The sequence below is a fragment of the Muntiacus reevesi genome, chromosome 1 (genome assembly GCF_963930625.1).
Source record: "Muntiacus reevesi chromosome 1, mMunRee1.1, whole genome shotgun sequence".
In the NCBI taxonomy this organism is placed as follows: domain Eukaryota; kingdom Metazoa; phylum Chordata; class Mammalia; order Artiodactyla; family Cervidae; genus Muntiacus; species Muntiacus reevesi.
The window spans coordinates 275,526,632-275,551,294 of NC_089249.1; the positions used below are offsets into that span (position 1 = coordinate 275,526,632).

General features: G+C 38.2%; 1 protein-coding gene across 1 annotated transcript in view; it reads right to left on the reverse strand.

Moving 5' to 3' along the window:
* The window catches only part of ST8SIA4 (ST8 alpha-N-acetyl-neuraminide alpha-2,8-sialyltransferase 4), a 98,910-nt gene that overhangs the window by 5,237 nt on the left and 69,010 nt on the right, over window positions 1-24,663 (reverse strand). The gene's annotated exons all lie outside the window — the stretch shown is intronic.

Sequence of the window (24,663 nt, forward strand, 5' to 3'; positions counted from 1 at the left end):
CCTCAAACAGGAAAGCCTTCTTGCCACAGTCATGATCAGCTAAAGTTAAGTACCCTTGCCTGGAGAATCCCATGGATGGAGGAGCCTGGTGGGCTGCAGTCCATGGGGTCGCTAAGAGTCAGACACGACTGAGCAATTTCACTTTCACTTTTCACTTTCCTGCATTGGAGAAGGAAGTGGCAGCCCACTCCAGTGTTCTTGCCTTGAGAATCCCAGGGACGGGGGAGCCTGGTGGGCTGCCGTCTATGGGGTCGCACAGAGTCGGACACGACTGAAGCGAATTAGCAGCAGCAGCAACAGAGTTAAGGGAGAATGTGGATTTTCTTTGATATAAAAAGTTGTCTAGTTACACTGCCAGAGAACTCCTAATCCCAGGGACTATTAATTAGTGAGAACTTCCACAAAGGACTATACCTGCATACAAAACTCATTAGCACCCAGCTGCCAACGGCACCCCGTACAGGACGCCTCTCCCAAACAACAAGCAAGAAAAAAACCCAGAAGCAGTCATCAGCAGATGGGATTCCCACAGAAGCCCCAAATCATACCACCTCACACAGTCCTGTCCACTGCAGGGGAAAAAGGTAAACTCACCTCCTCCACTAGAATGCAGGCACAAGTCACCCCCCAACATGAAGCCAACACAAATCACTGGGCCAACCCTACCCACCGAGGGCAGAAACCAAATGGAAGAAGGAATACAACCCTCGAGCCTGGGAAAAGGAGACCTCAGACGGAGCAAGTTAGGGAAAAAAAAGACAAGACAGAAATATGGTGCAGATGAAGGAACAAGGCAGAAACTCACAAGATCAAAAGTTGTCTAGTTACGAATGAATTTAATAAATTTTGTTTTTGTTTTTGCTTTTATTATTATTTTCTATTCAAGGAAATATATAACTGGATATCCAAATATGCATATAAGATTGTTCTATTCTGGTCATTGCTGTGCTTAAATCCTTTCCTTAGATTTTACATAATGTTTTCTTTTTCTTTTCTAGAAAGTAATTTATGACGTTTTCCTGGCTGGATCAAATACATCTATCTACACTAATGAATACAAAAACCTAAATTTTGTTTCATTTAATTTGGTTAAAGAAATATTGGACTTTCAAACCTCACTACAAACATCCAAAACAGGGAAAATATACTTAGCTGTTATTATTCCTGTTTTTCTTTTTTCACTCCCCCCCTCCTCCTCTTTGAACCAGTATTGACCTTTTATATTTTTTATTTTTCTTGTTGGGTAAAGGGCACATGCTGAATGTGGTGAGCAATGTGAAATGCGTTATAAGCTTTCTGTTAATGCAAGTGTTTTGAGAACGCATATTCTCAGTAAAGAAGGTTATTAAGGAATTTTTAGAGAAGAACATCTAAGAATTTTCTCAAAACCCAAGGCATGATCAAACCCTGTAGCACATATACTGTTAACATCATGAAGAAACCACAGAAGGATTTCGTGCAAGGAGCATAAACTACAGCCTGGAGGCTTTGAAGAAACTTTGATACAGCCTGCAGCTCTCAGCTCTGAGAAAGCAGGTGTTCTTAAGATGAAATGGTTATTACAGGAAAGTTTTGTGAGCATGACTTGTGTGTGGTTACAAATGTCAGCTGAGGCAGTTGGTTAGTTTAAAAAGTGCATTTATAAATTTTTAAGTGAGTGAAGTAAGTTCAGTCAAAAAAAAATAATAATAAGATAATTTCCATCAGGGAATGTCAATTACGGGAAATAGTTTGGCCATATATGGTCTTCCCTGGTGGCTCAGACTGTAAAGAATCTGCCTGCGATTCAGGAGACCCAGGTTCAATGCCTGGGTCAGGAAGATCCCCTTGGAGAAAAAAATGGCAACCCACTCCAGTATTCTTGCCTGGAGAATTCCAGGGACAGAGGAGGCTGGCGGGCTACAGTCCACGGGGTCACAGAGTCAGACATGACTGAGTGACTACACCTGGCAGTATATTGGTCATGCTGAATTATCTTATTTCTAAAGTGGGAGAAAAATAGATAGGAGAAGAAAATGTAATACTATAGCATTTGTATGGGACGTCAAGGTCACATTATGTGTGATTACAAGATTATATTATAAATAACCCTTGTGATGTTTGGCTTACAACAATTTGAATAATTTTTAAAAAACTGACATTTTTTGAGAAATAATGAAAATAAATAACACCTTGTTGATTTCTAGAAAGAAATCACAGGAAAAAAGGCCTTAATAAATGGCATCAATATGTAACAGATAAATTGAAACAAAATCATCTAAAGCAGGTCAAGAACTAAAGTCATGATTATTATAGTAACATTCTGTGAAATTAAAAAAAAAAAAACATAAAGAGCCAATCCAAACACAATCAGTAAAAATTTGCTGAGTGTTTAATATAGCTCTAATGTTATGCTTGAAATTGTTTAGGCCAACCTAAACTATCAAGATTCAGTATTTGTCCAGGAACACAGTACAATTTTAAAGAATCTGTTGAGTATTTACTTATATACAAGCTGGCATTTAAAAACTATAAATTTCTTGTGAACAGTTCATCGAAATAGACTGTTAAGTTTTTAACTCTAATTAGGAAAAATGATGGAAAGCAATTAACTGATAAAATAATGAACTATTCATTCTCCAATTCAGTACAAGCTGTTCTAATTTTTATTTCAAATTCATATCTATTATAGTTTAAAATTCAGCAGTGTTTTCAATTCACCAAATAATCTAGTTTCCATATATCTATTTCTTTGAAATGAATGCAGAAGAAAAATATTACCTATACTCCAAACACAAACTGATAATTACTGCCACAAGGTACTGAATCCTTTTGTTTCCCTAGCTGTTTTGAATCAATATGTATTAAAACCATTCATAGACATACATAGGATATTTTCTATCAGCTAGGCTCAGTTTTATTTCAGAGACTATTAATCCCCCTTTACCTCCCTTCCTTTCTACTTTAATATTCTAATGCTCTGTCTTGTATGAAACAAACTCACCCTGGATTTGCCGTGTAACTTTCTATAGATGTAAAACCTTCCACAGATGTTACTGCTGCTCAGCAAGGTATCTAATCTACTCTTCCTCCAACACATCAGTCCCATTTCTTATTTCAAACAAACGCAACTTGAAATGCCTTCACTCATGACATTAGTGTGCTATAGAAGGCCAAATTTATTGTCAGAAGTTATGGGTGGGAATCCATAATATAATGCTTATGAGTCCTTCGGAAAACTACTTTACTTCTTCAGACTTTGGTTAATACTATTTAACATATAACATCGTTATAGCTCAGATGGTAATAACTGCAATGCAGCAGATCTGGGTTCGATCCTTGGGCCAGGAAGGTCCCCTGGAGAAGGGAAGGTCTACCCACTCCAGTACTCGAGCCTGGAGAATTCCACAGACAGAGGAGCCTGGTGGGCTACGGTCCGGGGGGTTGCAGAGAGTTGGACAGGACTCAGTGAGGAACACAACATCGTTAGGATAGAGTAAAAGAGGCAGTGAGGTCATAAGAACATAGCATAAAGCCTGACACAGCGGGGGCGGTGGTTTAGTCACTAAGGCGTGTCCTGCTCTTGTAACCCCGCGGGCTGTAGCCCGCCAGGCTCCTCTGTCCCTGGGATTCTCCAGGCCGGAATCCTGCAGTGGTTGCCATGCCCTCCTCCAGGAGATCTTTCCGACCCAGGGATCAACCCACAGTAAGTAACAGTAGTTGAACTTCCAGGTAGCCCACAAAACCCATTCTTCAATCCCGCGCCCACAGACTGCCTTCTCCCGGCAACATCTGAAACTACCAATGGGTTGGATGTGTCATTTCATCTCAGTGGTGTGTTTCCTTAGCTGAGAAACAAAACCATCTGACCATATATATGGCTTTAGGGTTTCCTCTGCTTATAAGATTCGATTGCTGTTTCAAATCTCTCTCCGAGAAGCTGCGTGCTCCCTGAAGCCGCATGAAACTCTTGTTCCAGCTCTAGCTTCCTCCTCCCCATTCTGTTCCCGTTACCTTCTTTAGTGTTTAATACACTCAAAGCAAATGCATTTGATGACCAATTGATATTATAATGGGTAATCACAAGCTTAAAATACAGAGTTGAGAGGTCACTGCGGATCTGGTCTCAGACACATCTCTGCACCACTGAAAACGTCACCTGTCTCTGAACGGTACCAGGCCCAAGCTCACCACCAGCTGTGTTCCGAAGAGCATCTGCCAGCTGCAGCCTCCAGCTCTCAAGGTCTCTCCCTGTAACTATGCAACCATTTTGGATTCCAACCGAGCTTTACTTAACGAGCACCCTTATTTCTTTCCAGGTCCAATTATAATGATTGATACACAGCTCATGTAACCAGGGGCTTCCCTCACAGCTCAGTTGGTAAAGGATCTGCCTGCAATGCAGGAGACCCGGGTTCAATTCCTGGGTCGGGAAGATTCCCTGGGGAAGGGGATGGTGACCCACTCCAGTACTCTTACCTGGAGAATCCCATGGACAGAGGAGCCTGGTGGGCTACAGTCCATGGACGTCACAAGAATCGGACACGACTTAGTGACTACACCACCACCACTCATGTAACTAACTGCAACCTTGAGCTTTTTTCCTTCATAAGCCCCCTCCCATTGTATAGTTTTGTGGTACACAATCCAAGTGTTTCTTGGATATATGTCTCCTGGGCAAATATATGTCTCCTAACAAACTCCAAATAAACACCTTTTTATTTCAATTAGGTCTCCATTTCTAAAATTCTGCCTAACATACTTAGTAGATGCTTCTTGATTTTAAAGCCTGCAACAGGTTCCATTTTATCTCATAATCAATTAGATAATAATCACCTCAGGAGCCAAAATACATGATTGTTTTCAGAAACCCAAGTTTTTGAAATAAAAGCAAAAAATATTACATTCAAAATAGTATTTAACATGATGATGAGAGCTCACACTCAACACACTGGCAAACAAGGAATATTAATTTGTATTTATATTTAAACAAAGAAGCCAAAAAGTTTAGAAGTGATATCATATTTTTTTTCCTCTTAAAATATTATTCTTCCTGAAATCAACCAAGAAAATTTCTAGAAGAATTTGAACATAGAGAATGAATTCCCACTGTGCCAACAGCTTTAATATTATACTATATGCTAAATATCCATTCAAGAGTCCAGAAATTATTTTCTCTGGGATGGGAGGTGGAGTACACAGTCCAGGGTGCCAGTACATTCTGAGTTCCAATGAATCTTCTGTATTTCTCCACTCATACTGACCTTCCCGCAACCAAACCTGGAGCTTGGCTCCAGAGGAAGATTCTGTTAAAGGTAAATATTGCGGCTTCTGGCTGTACAATGTCTGCAGAAATCTCAGACATTATAAAAGAATTCGTCTTCATCGTCTTTGCAGAAGATGTTTGCATCTTACCAATTCTACACTCCACTCCCCTAAACTAATTCTTTTATAATATCTGAATATTGTATTCAGGGATTGTGTCTTCCACGCTTGTCATTATTTAAGTTCATTGTTAGGAGGAGTATGTGTGTTCAGATTATAAAGTTTAAGACTTCAAAGCAATCATCCCTGGGCATACTGAAATGGAATATCGCTGCTGTTTTATTTTCAACTATTCAAATTGCCCTTTCACTGTATTCCCAGTCTGCAGCATACTACGTAACATGATTCAATTTTAAAAGGGCATAAAACTTATTTTTTTCATAAAACTCTTGTAACCTTCATGATACCTTTTAAGATTATTGAGATAGCTTGGCTTGTCACAAAACTAGGGTTGGTGATCATTTCTTAAAAAGAAAAGCACTTCACTGAGTTCTCACTGTACTCATTGAGAATAATTCAGTCCACCATGAGTTAATTCTTCCATTATTCCAGAGAAGCAAAAAGTGATGGATCTTATACCTAATTCTTATGTGAGGAAACAAAAGGACAGAGTAGCATATTTAATGAGATTTGGCAAGATAGGAGTAAAGCCAGGAGTAATTTATTAAAAGGTAGTAACAGTAATAATAATTTGTTATTTATAATGTGCCAGAGACAGTGTTAAGAGCTCTGCATATGTAGCCTTCTTCCTTTAACCCCCACCACAAACCTGTGTGTGTATATCACAGATGAGGACACCAAGGCTTGGGGAGACTCAATCACCAGATTAAGGTCATAGAATTTGAGAATGACAAGTCTACATCTATCTGGCTATGATGATTTCAATTTCAGCTAAAACAGAATAGGATTCCTTAGCTTCTACAAAGCCTTCATCTTGGAACAGCAAGCCCTTAGAAAAATCTGCAACATAGAGTTCACATCAGGAAAATTAAACAACTGCATGGTGTTGTGGTGATTGACAGTCTAGTATCAACAGTGATGTGCTTTATGCAAGGAACTGTCTTGGCTTTCTTTATTTTTCTCAAAGGTAAATAAGAGCTGACCAGTATAAAGCACCCACTTTTCCACATAAGCACTCTCAAAAGTGTTTGAAGTCAGAAGATGATTTCATAGTTTCAATATGTAACTTATTTAACCACATTGAAAATGCCAAAGGCAGTGACACTGAATCAAAGGGTAGGGATTTTCATGCAGATTTGAATAAGGCTTCTTAAAGTATTTTGAAGTGTCATTAAAATGAAAGCAGGAATTTGCAACCTCAAGAGGTCAAATTTATCAGTAAGTTTTTCTGTGTGTCCTTTATATGCAGAGCTCTGTACTGAATAGGTGATAAAAAGAAGACAGAAAATTCTTTCTGCTGAGTATACAGCAGTATACGGAGTATACTCGTAGTATACATACAGAAGATATTTTATCCACCTTCATAAGTCTAATTCATCAGAGGCATAGAGAACTCAGAGTTTCTGAAAAGGAATAGGGTTACTAATTTGGGCGAATATTCTACATTGTATTCGGTACCTATCTGTTACTTGATGTGTACTATAGGAATCAGTCTTTTGCCTGATTCTTTGACTCTGAATTCACTCTTCTTTTCATCTGGCCAGGTACACTGTCAGGTTGAGCATAGATATAGGGGTAAGAAACTCTAGATCCACTTACACTGCATTGGCTTTGTCAAGGTCTCATGTTTTATCACTGAATATGCAACTCTTATCATTGTGACATTACTAATTTCACTCCATATAGGTTCAAAGTACTCTCACATGTTCCACTTAAATCCTGCAACAGATGCTATAGGATATATTACTATCCCTGTTTCACACAGGTGCAGTTAATAGCTCAAGAAGTAAAAATAACTCATCCAATTCTGCTCATTGAATGCTTGTGTTGTTCACTGGCCTGTTGGTAAATGTTTTAAAGCAGACACTGGCTAGGGGAGAGACAGAGTTGCATTTTTGTAGTGCCTGCCAATTTCTGTGGTGTAAATATTCCCATCAGGGTTAATTGCAACCGACTAAGCTGACATCATACTGTAGGGTCCATCTAGTCAAAGCTATGGTTTTTCCAGTAGTCACATATGGATGTGAGCGTTGGACTATAAAGAAAGCTGAGCACCGAAGAATTGATGCTTTTGAACTGTGGTGTTGGACAAGACCCTTGAGAGTCCCGTGGGCTGCAAGGAGATCCAACCAGTCCATCCTGAAGAAGATCAGTCATGAATATTCATTGGAAGGACTGGTGCTGAAGTTAAAACTCCAATACTTGGCCACCTGATGCAAAGAACTGACTCCTTGGAAAAGACCCTGATGCTGGGAAAGATTGAAGGCAGGAGGAGAAGGGAATGACAGAGGATGAGATGGTTGGATTGCATCACTGACTCAATGGACAAGAGTTTGGGTAAACTCTGGGAGTTGTGAGGGACAGGGAGGGCTGGCGTGCTGCAGTCCCTGGAGTCACAAAGAGTTGGACATGACTGAGTGACTGAACTGAACTGAAGCTGACATCAGTTAGCACTGAGCTGGGGGAGGCATGGCAAAATCAGCTCTCCCAAGGCAATACAAGCCAGCTTCACTGCACTACTGACGGTAGAAAAGAGACGGAAAATAGTCCACTTGACCTGCAATCTCATTCCGTGTGTACAATAAAACTCAACACTAAAGAACCTTGCCTTAGAAAGAGTCCCAGATAGTTATTTATATCCTATTTTCAAAGAGAGAAGATGGAGGTATGACGTGTATCTTTGTAAAGATAACTTCACTATATCATAAGAGGGAAGCATAACTTTACGATATAAAGCACAGTGCTCTCTTTATATTTTTATCGCGTTATGTTTAACTCAGCGCTGGACACACACTGAGTACTTAGTAAGTCCCCACTTAATGTGTTACTTCTGGCCCCTTACAGATCTGCAGTGTTAATGAGATGGAGCATGCATGCGCTTTGGCCATCTCCGAGTGACAACAGTCATCAGTGGGAAACTGCAGCAGAAGTTGGCGTCTCGGCTTTGTTTTGTGTTCAGCAAACTTTGTGTTCTTGGGCAAACCACTTAAACTTATTCAGCTTTGGCTTACTATATAATCTCAGTAAAATGAGATTCTACATATGGCTTCTCCTACTCTTAAAGCTCTCATGTGTAAAGGTCACAAATAATACCTGAAATCTGCCTAGGAACATGAGTGTTTATCCACTAGTAGCAGCAGCCCAACCTTTACGCCTTGCTGTTAACTATTAATCATTCTGACTTTGATAATGTGTCATGGGACAGATATGCAGCCTCTTCCTTCAACATTACCCAGCTCTTTTATAAAAGTCATCCCTGCTGAAAAAACATCATCATTTCTAGTTTCCTGTAATAGCTGTAATGAGCGAGCAGACGGTTTTATTTGCTCTCCAAATCACAGTAAAATGATACTTGTTATCTAAAAATGATAAAATCATTCAGCACAATTTTAAGCATTAATGCTTAAAATCTTGAACTGGCACATGGAGGCTATGGTAAAAAAAAAAAAATAACGTGGACATAATGCTACAGGCTTTAATGAGTTTCTGTTATAACCCACCTGAATTCTGAAAGACAACTGAGTGTATAATCTAAACTGCCAGAATGAGGAAGTGGTGAGCCCAAAAGGTGAAATATTTGCAACATAGAAGAGGGACAGTCTTCTGAAGTATGATGAAGGAATTAAGTGAGGTTAACGCTAAAGTGCTTTGTGAATGGTCCTTTTCATGAGGGATCAGGTGGCTTTTTGGAAATAAAAAATTACAGAAAGTTTATATTTCTCCTCCTAAAATTAAAAGGAAGCTGTGAAATCACTTCTCATAAAACAGGGAGTCTTACAAGAAAAGAAAGAGGAATTAAGAGTAAGTAGAGTAGGTAATGCTAACACTTATCAAAAATGGCTTAGATACTGGCAGGTGAAAATGATAGCCGTGATTCATCCATGAGATTTTCCCCTTTACATAAACATTTACTCTAAGCAGGCACTTAGAGATTATACTTCCACATTCCCCAGCAAACCCAAGTGAGGTTTCTCAATAGAAGTCCATTTTGCTCTACTTCAGTAACAAAATGTAAACAGCTCTTCTAATGGCCTGATGATCTTATTTTAGCTTCATTTGGACAATTTACAAATGGATACGCCCAGTTTACATCAATAAGTCAGGTGACATTAACCTTCCAGATAGGTCTGGTGCTCAAATCTATTTTAAGAGGAGTAAGGAGCAGCAAATGCAGGCTATGATCCATTCAATAATAATGTGATCTATAATCAACTAAATAATGGAAAATGCTTACTACCAAAGTGTACAAACTGAACATCAGCCAAAGATCAGAGTTCTTCTCAAAACCCAGTGAGAATCAGAATCAAGATAGTCATAAGCAAGTTCAAAGAACTTCTTTTAGGCTTTCTCAGCAAGTATAAAAACAACAACATTTGGGGAAGGTAGTCAAATATAGATCACTATTCTCTATCTTTACTCCTGTCATAAAGTGTCTGACGCTGAAGAGACAGACCATTTAGAAAACAACCTTGTCCTTGGCATGGCGTTATCACTCAATAAAGAAATTTCTATGAGCATGTAAGTTGAGAAAGGGGTTTCCGGCTGAGAGAGGGGTCCCATGAAGGAATATTGCTGAGACAATGACAGCAAAGCAGGATTTATGGCCTGTGGTGGTGGTAGTGGTTTAGCTGGTAAGTCATGTCAATGTCCGACTCTTGCGACCCCCATGGACTGTAGCCTGCAAGGCTCCTCTCTCTATGGGATTTTTCAGGCAGGAATACTGGAGTGGATAGCCATTCCCTTCTCCAGGGGATCTTTCCAACCCAGGGATCAAGCTCAAGTTTGATTCTTTACTTGGAAGATTCTTTACTACTGAGGCAGATTTTTTTTACTACTGAACCAACAGGGAAGCCCAATATGCTAAAGCTACCTGTCCCTAGAAATACTATTGCTGCAATTCTGTTCCACAAGTTTAATTAGGAGATAATTTAAAATTTTTATTTTTAAAACTTTGAAGGCAATAGGGTGATAAATAATATTTTTCATTATGTCAAATATTAATAAATATTTGGGGATTTTATTCCCTCCAGACGTCAATGTGCAGCTGATGAAAAGTCCAATCTAATGGAGTCAATGCTGTTTCCTGTCTTTTCTTTCTTATTCTTACTTAATGCTGATTCCTTCAACATATTTATAGGCAGAATCACTAAACTTATAAATCACATTTATTAAATAGTTGCTGAATAGAAGACCATTAGTAGATATCAAAAAGATAATGTTCTTCTGAGGAAATAAAATAATCAGAAACTCAGCTGTAAACACAATTACATTATGCAAATAATAGTCTTAGAAATGGAAAAGTAAAAAAGTGAAAACAGCATTACAAAATCAGGCTATTGTGCAACAAATTATATCTTGCCTAGGACTTCCCGCTATTATAATGCTTGTCATAATATTCAGTTAAAGTGCAAGGCTGAAAAAACTGGACCCCTCCATCATAGTACATGGAGGAAATAACTCAAAATGGATCATAGACCTAAATTTCTAAAACTCTTGGAAGAAATATGGAATTAAAATGCCATGACCTTAGGAAAAGCCTTCTTAGTTATGATACAAACGCTCAAGCTGCAAAAGACAAAACAGATGAGATTTCATCAAAATTAAAAATTTTTATGCCTCAAATGAGGCCATGAAAGTTAGGAAAAACCCCACAGAATGGAAGAAAATATTTGCAAATCATATATGTGCTGAGAGGCTTGTATCTAAAACATAAATAACTCCTACAGCTCAATCATAAAAAGACAGAAAACTCAGTTTTAAAAGTACGTAAAAGGATTGTCGTTTTTCCAAAGAAGACATACAAATAGTCAACACTCACACGAAAAGGCAATTTACATCATTACCCATTAGGGAAATGTGAGAGAATCTTGCAGCAACTAGATAGTTACAATAAAAAAGATAAATGATGATATTGTTGGTGAAGATGTGAATAACTGGAACCATCACAAATTGCTAGTGACTATGTCTGAGAGGACAGTGAGATAGCCTCTTTGGAAACTGTCTGCAAGTTCCTCATAATGTTAACATGGAGTTATCTTATCCATGCAGCAACTGCCCTTCCCTCAACTAGGCCTCTACTTTTTGGCTTTCTGTACCCATCTTTGCTGAGGCCAGTTTTAGCAAAAATCCTGCCAAGTTAGTTTAGTGAGAATCCCTCTACCACTGCTCTTTAACCACCACTCGTACCCCAACTTTGATGTCCAAGTTCTTGGCCTGGCTTTAGAAGAATCTCATTAAGCCTACTAAGTAAGAATTACCTCCCTGAACCCCCTGTCTTCTTTTAGAATTTTCCAACCCTTACTCTACTCAATGGCTGTAAATTTTTCCTTTTTTTGGCTGTGTTCAGAACTAAGCTCAGTTTGATTCTGAAGTCTCTTTTCCCTTATGGTAGTAGTTTCTGAATAAAATCTGTTATCGTTTTGGCCAGTGTCTGTCTGGCTCAGTTTCTCTTCCATAATTATCAAGAGAACAGAAAACACTTGATCATATAAAAACTTTCACACAGATATTTATAGTAGTAGTATTCATTATAGCCAAAAAATGAAAACAACCCGTATTTTCATCAACTGATTAACAGATAAGTAATATGTGGACCAATCTACACAATGGAATATTACACGACAAATAAAATGAAACACTAAAACATGCTACAAGGGTGTGGATGAGTGGTTGCCAAGAGCTGTACTTGGGGGTTTCGGGGGGAATAAGTATTGACTGTTTTGGAGTGAAGAAAATGTCCCCAAATTGATTGTGATAGCAGTTGCCCAAATCTGTCATTATAGTGAATTAATTGTGTAATTTAAAGACTGAATTATCTGGTATGTGAATTATGTAGCAATAAAGCTGTTATATTAAAAAAAATATAATAATGAATCTATACCTCATATTGGGAAGGAGATAAAGTCCTAAGTCAAAAATTATTTTCCTTTAATGTTATTTATATAAATTATTCACAACTCAAAAAATTAAAGGGTAGAGAGCTATAAGCCTACAGGACCTAAATAACAAATAATTTAAAATTACAATATCTATCCTCTATTTGGGCTTCCCAGGTGGCGTTAGTGGTAAAAACAAACAAACAAAAAACCTTCCTGTCAATGTAGGAGACACAGGAGACGTTGGTTTGATCCCTGGTTCCGGAAGATCCCTTGCAGGAGGAAATGACAACCCATTCAAGTATTTTTGCCTGGAGAATCCCATGGACAGAGGAGCCTGGTGGACTATAATCCGTGGTGTTGCAAAGAGCCATACATGACTGAGCACATAAGCACATCATCTATCTCAAAACAAGAAATGGAAAAAAAAAGTTCAGAAGCAACTATGAAACTGACCTTACTGTGTCGTACAACTATGCTGCTTTGATACTACGGAAACTCCGAGGACTTGAAATAGAGTCAGCTATCAGAGTGTGCTCTGCTCAAACTGGAATCTGCTTTGCAAGATTCAGCTGCCGTTTGTCATGACTGTTTCTGTTTCCTGTTCTATAAATTTGAGCTAGAACATCTTACCTTCTGGGAATATCGGAGAAATTGAATATGATACAAATAAGTGTTCACCATGAACTCATATGCAAATAAATTTTAGGACATTGCATGTGTGCTCAGGTGTGTCCAACTCTTCCGCAACCCTATGGACTGTAGCCCACCAGGCTCCTCTCTCCATGGGATTTTTCAGGCAAGTGTATTGGAGTGGGTTGCCATTTCCTCATCCAGGGGATCTTCCCCACCCAGGGATCAAACCTACATCTCCTGCATTGACAGGCAGATTCTTTTCCATGGATCTAGCCGGGAAGTCTTATTATATTGATGTGATCGTATTAGGTAAGATCAGTGACATTACCTGTGCACACACCTAAGTAACACTCAATTTGAGTTCAGTTTAGTTTACTTTGTTTAAAGAACTTGTTGAATTATTGCCTGCATTGTACAACTAGGGCTCAAAAAGCATCTAGCGAAACAAAATAAAACAAACAAACAAAAAACCCAATAGTTACTTCCTTTAAACTTGATAAATTTTAAGAGGCAGGAAGAAGTAATCATTAGGTTTCCATCTAGAATATGAGCTATACAATTCAACTGAATATAGCAATCATGAAATTCACATAAATTTAGAGGTACTGCCTAAGACAAACATTTATTTCCCAAGATTTGTTTTCTTTTAGACATACTGATATAATAGAAATTCAGGAATGAGAGTCACAAAACTTTCTTTTCACTCTTTAAACAAGAATATAAGTTGATGGAGATAATTACCTCAGACTTCATAACAATAAACTTATCAAGAGGGTGAAACATAACTCTCTTTAAAATGAAAATGTAATTGAAATGCCTTTTTGTTGTTGTTGTTGTTCAAGAGGAATATTTCCATGATAAAGAATCTCAAATCACTTCTCTGATGATTGATTCTACTTGGGGGGAAAAAAGTCTCAAGATAAGCAATCTGTGGGGGTTGGCTTACAAAGCATGTATACAGTATTCCCGACCATCTGCTTCTCTTTGTGTTAATACATTCATGTAATATTGTTTTGTAGGCTGACCTAAGTTGCATTTATAAACTTCATTAATACATGAAACACACATACAGTGCAGAAAGCAAGAGATGAATCTGGGGAATATACAGTTTCAGAAAGGGAGGAGGCACTTCTGGAGAATGAATTACATTTACATTCTGGAATAAGAGTGATCAGGCTGAAAATATTGAGAAATCTCACACTGAATCTCTAATGGTTTTGCTTAACAAATAAAACATCCTTGAAATGTCTCAGTTGCTATCTTACTATTCATCCTTTCAAATATGGAAGATAAATGAAGCACAATCCCAGAAAGCCTGCAAATCATTAAAATTCACGGAGACTCCGTTGTAAGAGCTGTCCAGAGGGTCCTTCATTTTGTACAGGCATGAACACAAGCCTTTTCATCTTTGGTCTAGCAACGGTATATGAAAGCAAACTCAGGAACTCAGGGACTGAGCAATATATCTGAGGAACACTAAATTATAGGCTCCAAGAGAACAAAAGGAGCCCATATAGGGCATTCTGGAGAGTCCCTCGATTAAGTAAGAAAATAAACCTAATGAGTTCTTAAAAATGTCAGCTTATATGAGATACTCGGTAAATTAGATCTTTAACCAACTTCATTAGAACCAGTGGTTATTCATATAAGAAGGGGAAACTGGTAGATTTTTGGAGTGAAGCGAAAATAGAAGGAGATTAATAAAGATATTATTGTTGTTTTGACTTATGGTTTAAGTCATACCATTTATTTTGAAATTGCAAATATAATTACAGGGCATGAAATTTTGTGGGTTTTAAAAGGGGGCAAAGTTTAAAGATGCTTTGAGGATTGTCTACACATTCTACCTAAAATATTTTACTATATTAACATTAAGCTTCCTAAATGATTTTGAAATGTAGTAATAAGCACAGACACAAAATGTGTATGGATAACTGTCTTTGATAACTGGGGCTCCCAAATTCTTAAGAATTTAAGTATTCTTAATCCTCTAATCTACACCGATTTCTAATTAATTTAGTCTCAAAGACCTTAAAGAAATTTAAAAAACATTCATTATAATTTTTCTTCTTATGGCAAGAGCTATCAGGTCAGAGACAGGCTCTGGAAGTACAGGTAAGTGACTGAATTCTAGACATTATAAGGGCTTTTTAGGCCCGGCAACTAACTATGGTGAGAAAAAGAAACTATACTGTTTGCAAATGCATTATCAATGTATAGATACACATGCATTTTATAGCTATAGAATTAAGACCTGTCTTAATAGGTAGATTTTTAAAATTATTTTTTTACAAAAGTATATTTGATTTATAGTTTGTGAACAGCTTTTCCTGAAACTGGATTGCCAGTAAGGGTCAATTTAAGTTGACTATATTAAGGTCAAAATATAATTTTAATTTGTATAGTTTACTTAGAATATAATTTGGCAAAATAAATCAAATCCTTGCCAGAAGGATAGTTCATTTCCTTTTCTCTTAACATTTCATCAGCACTTTCTGCATTTCCAGAACTTTAGTTCTTTCAACAGTATTTTAACCAAAGAGAAAAACAGGCAATTTTTACACTAGCTAAAAACCATCTTTTCAAGATGTAATAGAAGTGTGGTTAGTCTGGAATGACCTGAAACTATTTTTTACATGTGGTTCTATAGACGAAAGAAACTGGAACTGCGATGCAATGCTAAGTGATGATCTTCCAGATTTTAGTCACATACTCTGACCAGTTTTCCTGATGACTGTCTCTTGTCCATATTTAGGAGCTGACTACATATTCCAATGTGGGAAAACACTATTCTTTTTCAAAAATGAAATTCTACTCTAAATTTTAATTTCCAGTTGACTTATCAAAACAAAGCTGGTTCAGGGAGGGGAAAAATTATAAATTTCTTACATCTGTTCAACCTAAAACCTTGTTCATAATTTGCCAGTGATGATGGCTGAGCCATCTGGGGAATATGATGGGTACTTGGGGGAAAAAATCTGTCACAGTGCAATGAAGAAATGACATGTGTGAAGGTCTTAAGGTTACCTCATAGTTCAGTGATGGAGTTCAGGTATTTTGGAATAGACAAGTTCTGAATTTATATACACACAAACCACAAAACATTTATCTATTCAACAATTTTACACAGTAAGCAGGGGCATATTTGTTAATAAAATGAGCTATTGGAAGCAAGAAATAAATGAGTGAAACAAATTAATATAGGTTATGATTGGGAAACAGGACATTTTACTATAATTAATAATGTGAATCTCCCTACAAGTATACTATTAAGTATGGCCATATTATTTATATTTATATATATCTATATAGTTATATGGTGAATATTACACTTACAATACAATTATACATTAATATGTAGGAACACACATGTAAATAAACATATATACATGAATATGTGTAATATGTATCATTAGTTTGCTATGCAAAGATTATATACATACAAATATCTCACATGTGTGCATGCTAAGTCACTTCAGTCGTGTCTGATTCTTTGTTACCCTATGGACCACAGCCCGCCAGGCTCCTCTGTCCATGGGATTCTCCAGGCAAGAATACTGGAGTGGGTTGCCGTGCCCTCTTCCAGGGGATCTTCCCGACCCAGGGATCGAACTCGCATCTCTTATGTCTCCTGCATTGCCAGACAGTGCCGCCTAGGAAGCCCACAGACATCTCACAGGTACACTGACTATCAGAATATGCAGATGACAACATTGCCTTAAAATAAAAAATAGTTCGAGACAGCAAGACTTTTGAACTCTAGTGTTAGTTGCATCAAGTGTTTCTCTCATTTCCTCTTTGCTCTTAGAATGAAACTTGTTAGTTGACAATGTAGATCTGCATAATTCCTGATAAAACTCTGGCACTTTTGTTATGAGACTCACTTCAGCCAGTTTTATCAAGAAAATGACCCTATTTCCTACTTTTTAGAAGCTTTAACAACAAAATTAAAAGAAAAGAAATTTGCTCTAAAATTGATTTACTGTCATCTATTTAGACACACTTGAGGGACCATGCATGTTAATTTCCTATTAATAAAATGCTTATACATAAGCACTTATCTTACTCACTGAACTTCTCTTGACATTAATGGTACAAATGAGAAGTTTTCAAACCCTATTATAAGTTTTGGTTTTAGTGCTATAAGTCGATAAAAACGTTGACTAGAATAAGTTCCATATCAAGGAATAAATATGAAATAATTCTTTAAAATCTGGGTTATGGAATCATCTGTTCGGCAAACATTTTTTTAAAACACCTTGGGGGAATCTAGCAATTTTGTCTTCATTGAAGAAAGAAGGACACCAAGGCGTATTTTAAATCTGTCTGGCTTCCAAACACTGCCTAACCCTCTCAAATACAGATGGAGCGAAATACTGAACAAGTCTGCCTCCAGAAAACGCTCGGCAATCAGAGATGCTAAGAGGCACTGCGGTCACTTCTAGCCATCTGCATATTTAGTGCAGACCATCCTGTTGGAAAAAAAAAATCACATTCAAAAGATCGGAGCCCTGCATTTGTATTCATTCCACCATGGAAACGGTCCGAATGCTTTTCTCTGGAGACTTCTGTGCCTCCGTGACAGCTGCATTGCCACAATATGCTGAAGTGGCTCATCTTGACAGGTCATATCCTGGATTTCACATTCCGAATGGCAGCTGGGATACCAGAGTTTTCTCGCAGTGGCTCGGCCCTGGCTTTAATCAGACCCTCCCGAGCTTCTGTGACAAAGCTGCACGTGTGGCTACAGGCCACTCTGAGAAGTTCAAGATGTCCCTTTTTCACTCCCTAAATAGCAGGGACATTCACGGCAGCAATTCCCGTGCCTCTGAGAGCCTGCAAAGCGTCTTCTATCATCACGGATTTCCTGAGTCTCACTGTAGCGCTTTTTCCTGATACCACACACACGCTATTGGGAGAAACTGGTTAAGCGATTCAAGTTTCAGACTGAAGTCTGTGCCCCACATCCATTTATTTCTGTCTATACAGAGGTATAAAGTGAAATTAAAAAAAAACAAAAACAAAAATAGAGCATCTTAATTTAGTCCTGAGACACCTTGCAACCACAGCAAATTGGTGATTGTAATAACAAAACATGAGTCTCCCCCCGATTCACGGGAAAGAACTACATGAGTCATTAATTCCTTCGCTCCTAGAGTTCCTCACCACCTGCATAAACTAACTGCATAAACTAACCACGATGCAAGGCCCTAGTGCGCCGATATAGTTAAAACACACTGAAGAAGTATTAACCTCAGCTTCTCCGTCCCCACTTTGGGCCTGAAAGGCAGCAACCTCTTTGAAAACCTTTCTGAAAGAGGCTTGTAAGGGAGAAAAAATAATTTCTATGTTAGAGGGGAATGTAGGTTGAATTTCTGATTTTGAAGCACATCTTTGCAACAAAACTCCTTTTGGGTCAAAAGTCTAACCTGGGTCCTAGTTTTTCTCACTCGAGGGACTCCAGAGACATCTAAGGCTGTATTTCATGATTAAACGCGCAGTTTGCCTGTGGCAGCTCTAGGTAGATGGCTCCAACACCCGAATAGAAAGGATGAGCAATTTGCACGGGGTGTGAAAGATGCTTAGTCCACAGGTGTCAGTTCAAGTCAGCAGAGGTGAGGGGCTTCAGCTCACGTGAAAAAGTGCAAGTCGCTGATTCGTGTTCAGTTCTTTGCGATCCCATGGACTGCAGCCCACCAGACACCTCTGTCCATGGGATTCTCCAGGCAAGAATACTGGAGTGGGTTGCCGTTTCCTTCTCCAAGAGATCTTCCAGACCCAGGGAATGAACCTGGTCTCCTGCATTGCAGGCAAATTCTTTACCGTTTGAGCCCCCAGAGAAGACTCTTTCGGTTCACAACTCTCCCTAACTGAGCAAAATGTGAGAGCTTGTGACCCGAGAGTTCTTGCCCGGTACTGTCTCTTTGCCCCTCCAAAGCCATTATCTTTAGGCTTGATGCTCTCTCCCATCTTTTTTTCCCCCTCTCCTGGATTAGAAATTAAACCTTAGTCTTTTTTCAAACAAGCACATATATCCTGTTTTATCCATTTTTCTTAACTCCTCCCAGCTACTGCCTAAATGCTTTGATAAATCTTTTCATTTACTTGAAGCTTTTCTTTGCCTTAATTCTATTTTAGAGTAATAAAGAAAAGGTTGAAAAGCAAAAGCTATGGACAGTGATAGATCTATAATAGGGAAAGGAAAGTCATAAGTAAAACAGAAAATGGACATAATAAATCACTTAGGAGCTTGACCTCTAAAATGCTTGAGCATACCTTTCAGAATTACCACAATGTTTCTATCTAGCAACATATTCTCTGTTAGGCAAAACTAATCTTTCTAAAGTGCAATTAGAAAAGAAAGATTTATAAGGTAGTATCTATTTATTATTTATGCTGTATGTACTATTGAGCACAAAAATATAGACACAAATGTAAATTAAAATTAATTTTTAAAAGAGATACAGACAAATGATTTCTACCTAGGATTAAGTACACAGTCATATGTATTTATATAACCATACCTGCATAAGACTTCAAATCTAAGTATTAAATTCTACTACATTTGCTTAGGTTGTAACTATATAAGTAGTGTTTCAAGAACAAAATGCTAAAATATAGTAAGGCCATTAAGAACATTGGTTCTTAAAATTTAGACCCACTGTTTCTCAAAATAAATCTTACTGTAAATACAGATAGGCCTGACTTTGAGTGTACATTGACAACTCTCTTTAATAATATAAACTGAAATTGAAGTTGCTGATTTTACTAGTGGATCATTAGTAACATTACATAGTTATATTTTAAATTTAATGTTATAAATTACTTTTGGAAATATTTCTCTTTTTTTGCATTTATGCTCCAGGCCTTAAGTAACCACTTAGCTCTGATGGTCTACTATCTTCCAGGCACTCTGCTGGGGAGCAAGCATAGAACAAAGTGTGCTCTTATCTTAAAAGGAGACCTATAAATGCATGTATTACCCTATTATGAGGATTAAATGAGAAAATAAATGTTCAATAAATAGTTATTCTTATGACTGTTGTCCTTCTTCCCAGGCAGAGACACACAACTCTCCTCCAGCATATTTTCCCATCTCTCGACCTGGTTCATTGTATACATTTTTCCTTCCTTCTCTGCTCCTCTGCTACCTAACCTTCCACTGGAGGTGGAGTCCAGTTATTAGCTAGGTAGACTATAAGGAGATCCAACCAGTCCATCCTAAAGGAGAACAGTCCCGGGTGTTCATTGGAAGGACTGATGTTGAAGCTGAAACTCCAATACTTTGGCCACCCGATGCGAAGGGCTGACTCATTTGAAAAGACCCTGATGCTGGGAAAGATTGAAGGTGGGAGGAGAAGGGGACGACAGAGGATGAGATGGCTGGATGGCATCACTGACTCAATGGACATGAGTTTGGGTAGATTCCAGGAGCTGGTGATGGACAGGGAAGCCTGGCGTGCTGCAGTCCATGGGGTCACAAAGAATCGGACACGACTGAGCGACTGAACTGAACTGAACTGAGAGTGCTCCGAGATGGGTGAGATGTGACCATTTTTGAGGGAACCTCCCAAAAAAATCATTTTACTTAAAAATGCTCATCTGACTCAATGTAAATTTTCTACATTTTTTGGAAGGGGGCTGGGTGACATAGGAGTTGAGACATAGTAGGAAACTATATATGCAAGTGAAAAATATTTGAGTACGCTCTCAGGATCTAGAGCCAAAATTTTGTTTAAAACGTTGATTTCTCAAAACACTCAGAATTTATCTTTGAGCTCTAAACAGCAACTAGTTTTGCTTAAAAACAACACTTCATAATGGTCTACACAGATACCAGTTATCAATAGCGGAGGCTTCCTATCTAGATAAGTTAAATGTGCTGTGTTCATTCACACTTAAAACAAGAGCTTGGATACAAATCAGTTCACACTTTGGGTTTTAGCTTTCTTTCTTTTTTTTTTAAAGTTAATTCCACATGGACTAGTTTTTCCTTTCGAGGCTCTGTGGGCGCACCTCAGATTTTGCAATTAGACCTCAAATGTGCTACTGTATATCTGGGACATATGCCTGAGGGAAGCCTTCCCAATTCTTAAAAAAATATTGAAGATATTTCCGTATCACAGATGTTTCATAATTGAAGATATTTCCGTATCACAGATGTTTCATTTTCAAACATGCTTTGGACCACAGTAACTATAATAATAAGAGGAAAGATTTGCTCTTCTCATCAATGAAGTGAAGGAAATTGTTCTTATTTTCAGTGTGACTCACTCTCTTTCAGATAATATAGGTTAATGTACTGAAACGTATCACAGTGTTCTAAAAATTCAATACATCCTTAGCTAAGTTTCACATCTGTTTCCTTCTCGTATTTATTGGCCTTCTTTAGACTATCGGAAATTTGCACACAGTTTAACAAATTAGCTTTTAAAATATTCCTATAGACTCTGGTTACCCAAAACAAGACTAATTTTATGAAAATACTTCTTTGATCTGATCAGTTCTTGCTCACAAACCTGGGCTGATTCTCTACTTTCAAAAGAATAAATTTCTTTGTTACAGGATTCGAAGCTTTCTAGAAACTTACTTTAGTCAAACTCTCTTGTGCATTGTCTCACTCTCTTAATTATTCTCCCACTGTTCTTAGTTATTTCTACTCTAATGATTTTGTTCATCTCCTGTGTCAAGCAAGTTGGATTTTTTGTGGTTTTTGTTTTTTACATTTTTTAGAGATTGAACTAACCGTCTTAGATTAGGGAAATCTAATTCATACTTCAGAGCTCAAATGCTCCCTTTTAATTAAACAGTTCATGATTTACACCGATGAAAATAATTCTTCCTTTTATAACATATGGTTATAATCATTCAGTCATTCTGTGTTTAATCAGATGTTAGACATTGTATGGTGAATTCAAAGGTGAATAAGGCAAATTCTCCGCCCTCATATCACACAGGCGTCTATTTGGTTGCATTTGTTGTAAGTCTGATATACTGATTTAGTTAACATCTCACTTCCCTGGGCAGAACTGAGAAGCCCTGGAGAGCAGAGATTAAATGAACTGTGTCCCTCGGTCCTAGCAGAGAACATCGCATGTGGAGGAAGACAGCCGATCTTTGTGGAAGTGAAGTGGATTCTTGTTCTGTTATGGATTTCTGATTCATGATAAGTGACACACAGACTTTTTGGTGATTCATATTATTTTAGCTACGGTGAATTGGTCTCTAAAATAATCGTACTGGTTTCATTAGACTCCAACATGAATACCTAGCATACTAAATTAAAACTGAATTTTAATGCCTTTCCAGTGTAAAAGACACTGAAGAGTACAGATTATGAAAACAGGTTGCATGACTTGCGTTCTGGCTCTGCCTTTGAGTAGTTGTGTAAACTTGAGCCAACTTCTTACTTTCTCTGTTTCCTTATTTGGAAAATGAAAGAAACGGTAGAATTAGCTTAGTGGATTGTTTACATAGTGTAAAAATCACTTGTAATAGTGACTGGTACATGGTGTTACAAGAGTGTTGTAATATTATACAATGAAATAATTGCAACAAGGCATCTGTCTTTACACATGTCATTTTCTCTGCCTGAACCCGCCCCCCCCCCCATTCCTTGCATTAGCCCACCAATTTCAGGGCTTCTCTGAAGGTTCAGTGGTCAATAATCAGCCTGCAAATGCAGGAGACACAAGCTGGATCCCTGATCTGGGAAAATCCCACATGCTGAGGAGCAATTAAGACCTCTTGTGCCACAACTATTGAGCCTGTGTTCTAGAGTCCCGAAGCGGCAACTACTGAGTCCGTGAGCCGCAACTGCTGAAGCCCCTGTACCCTAGGGCCCTTGCAACGCAAGAGAAGCCTCTGCAATGAGAACCTGTGCACCGCAACTAGAGAGGAGCCTCTGCTTCTCGCAGCTAGAAAAACCCGGCACGGCAAAAAGAAATAAATCATTAATTCACTAATAAATAAATGAAGCACCAAATTCTCCAGCAGGTCTTTCGCTTGTCATCAGGCTCCCGTTCTCATTTCTTTTAGAAGTGATCTTCCCACGGCGTCCTCACCTCCCCTTGTCATAGCTCTTGTTACACTGCAATATAATTACCTGGTACTAATATAATCATGAAGACGAGAAACTGTATTTCTTTAGTCCCAAGTTTGAAGCCTAGACTGAGCAAAGTACCTAGCATATAGCATATGTTCAATAAAAAAATGAACAAATAGGTGAAATTAGAAAAGAAAGTTAGAGTTTAGGAAATCATCTTAATACTCATTAGTGAGTACTCATTAGTGAGTACTCATTAGTACTCATCTTAGTGAGTACTAATACAGCAAAAAGGGATATTAGTATAAGATGCAATCTAAACATATAGACGTGTACAAAATGTGCAGGTGAATATAATATTGATGTCTACTTTTAACAGAATTATAAGAGTCAAAAAAGGAAATCATAATAAACAGACATGAAACATGAAATCCGACAGTGACAAAAGGAGCAACTGTTAATCTGTGGGGCACAGAAAGAGTAGAGCGACTTCTCTGATGATTCAGTTTGTAAAGTGGCGTCCGATGACTCAGTTCGCATTTGCCTGCAATGCAGCAGCCGCAGGAGACATGGGTTCGATCCCTGGGTGAGAAAGATTCCCTGGAGGAGAGCAAGGCAACCTACTCCAGTATTCTTGCCTGAAGAACCCAGTGGATAGAGGAGCCTGCTGGGCTACAGTCCAAGGGTTGCAAATAGCTGGACACAGCTGAAGGAAGCTAGCAACACATGCAGAGAGAATAGAATAGCTTAGGATTCAGCATTTCTTAAAACTTTACTTGGATATTAAACAAAGCAAACTCATGGTTGTCCATCTCACATAAAAGAGAAATGTGCTTAAACTTGACAATGCCTGTAATTTGGTATCTAATGGGGACATTTCACAACAAACTGTAGAAAATTCTTAAAGTGAAGGGAATACCAGATCACCTTACCTGCCTCCTGAGAAATCTGGATGCAGGTCAAGAAGCAACAGCTAGAACTGGACATGGATCCTGGTCCAAAATTGGGAAAGGAGTACTCAAGGCTGTGTACTGTCACCCTGCTTATTTAACTTAAATGCAGAGTACATCATGAGAAATGCTGGACTGGATGAAGCACAAGCTGGAATCAAGATTTCCAGGAGAAATATCAATAACTTCAGATATGCAGATGGCACCACCCTTATGGCAGAAAGCAAAGAGGAACTAAAGAGCCTCTTGATGAAAGTGAAAGAGGAGAGTGAAAAAGCAGGCTTAAAACTCAACATTCAAAAAACTAAGATCATAACACCCAGCCCCATCACTTCATGACAAATAGATGGAGAAACAATGGAAACAGTGACAGACTTTATTTTCTTGGGCTCCAAAATCACTGCAGATGGTGACTGCAGCTGTGAAATTAAAAGACACTTGCTCCTTGGAGGAAAAGTTATGAACAACCTCAACAGCATATTAAAAAGCAGAGATGTTACTTTACCAACAAAGGTCTGTCTAGTCAAAGCTATGGTTTTTCTGGTAGTCATGTAAGGATGTGAGAGGTGGACCATAAAGAAAGGTGAACACCGAAGAATTGATGCTTTTGGACTGTAGTGTTGGAGGACTCTTGGGAGTCCCTTGGACTGCAAGGAGATCCAACCAGTCCATCCTAAAGGAATCAATCCTGAATATTCATTGGAAGGACTGATGTTGAAGCTGAAGCTCCAAT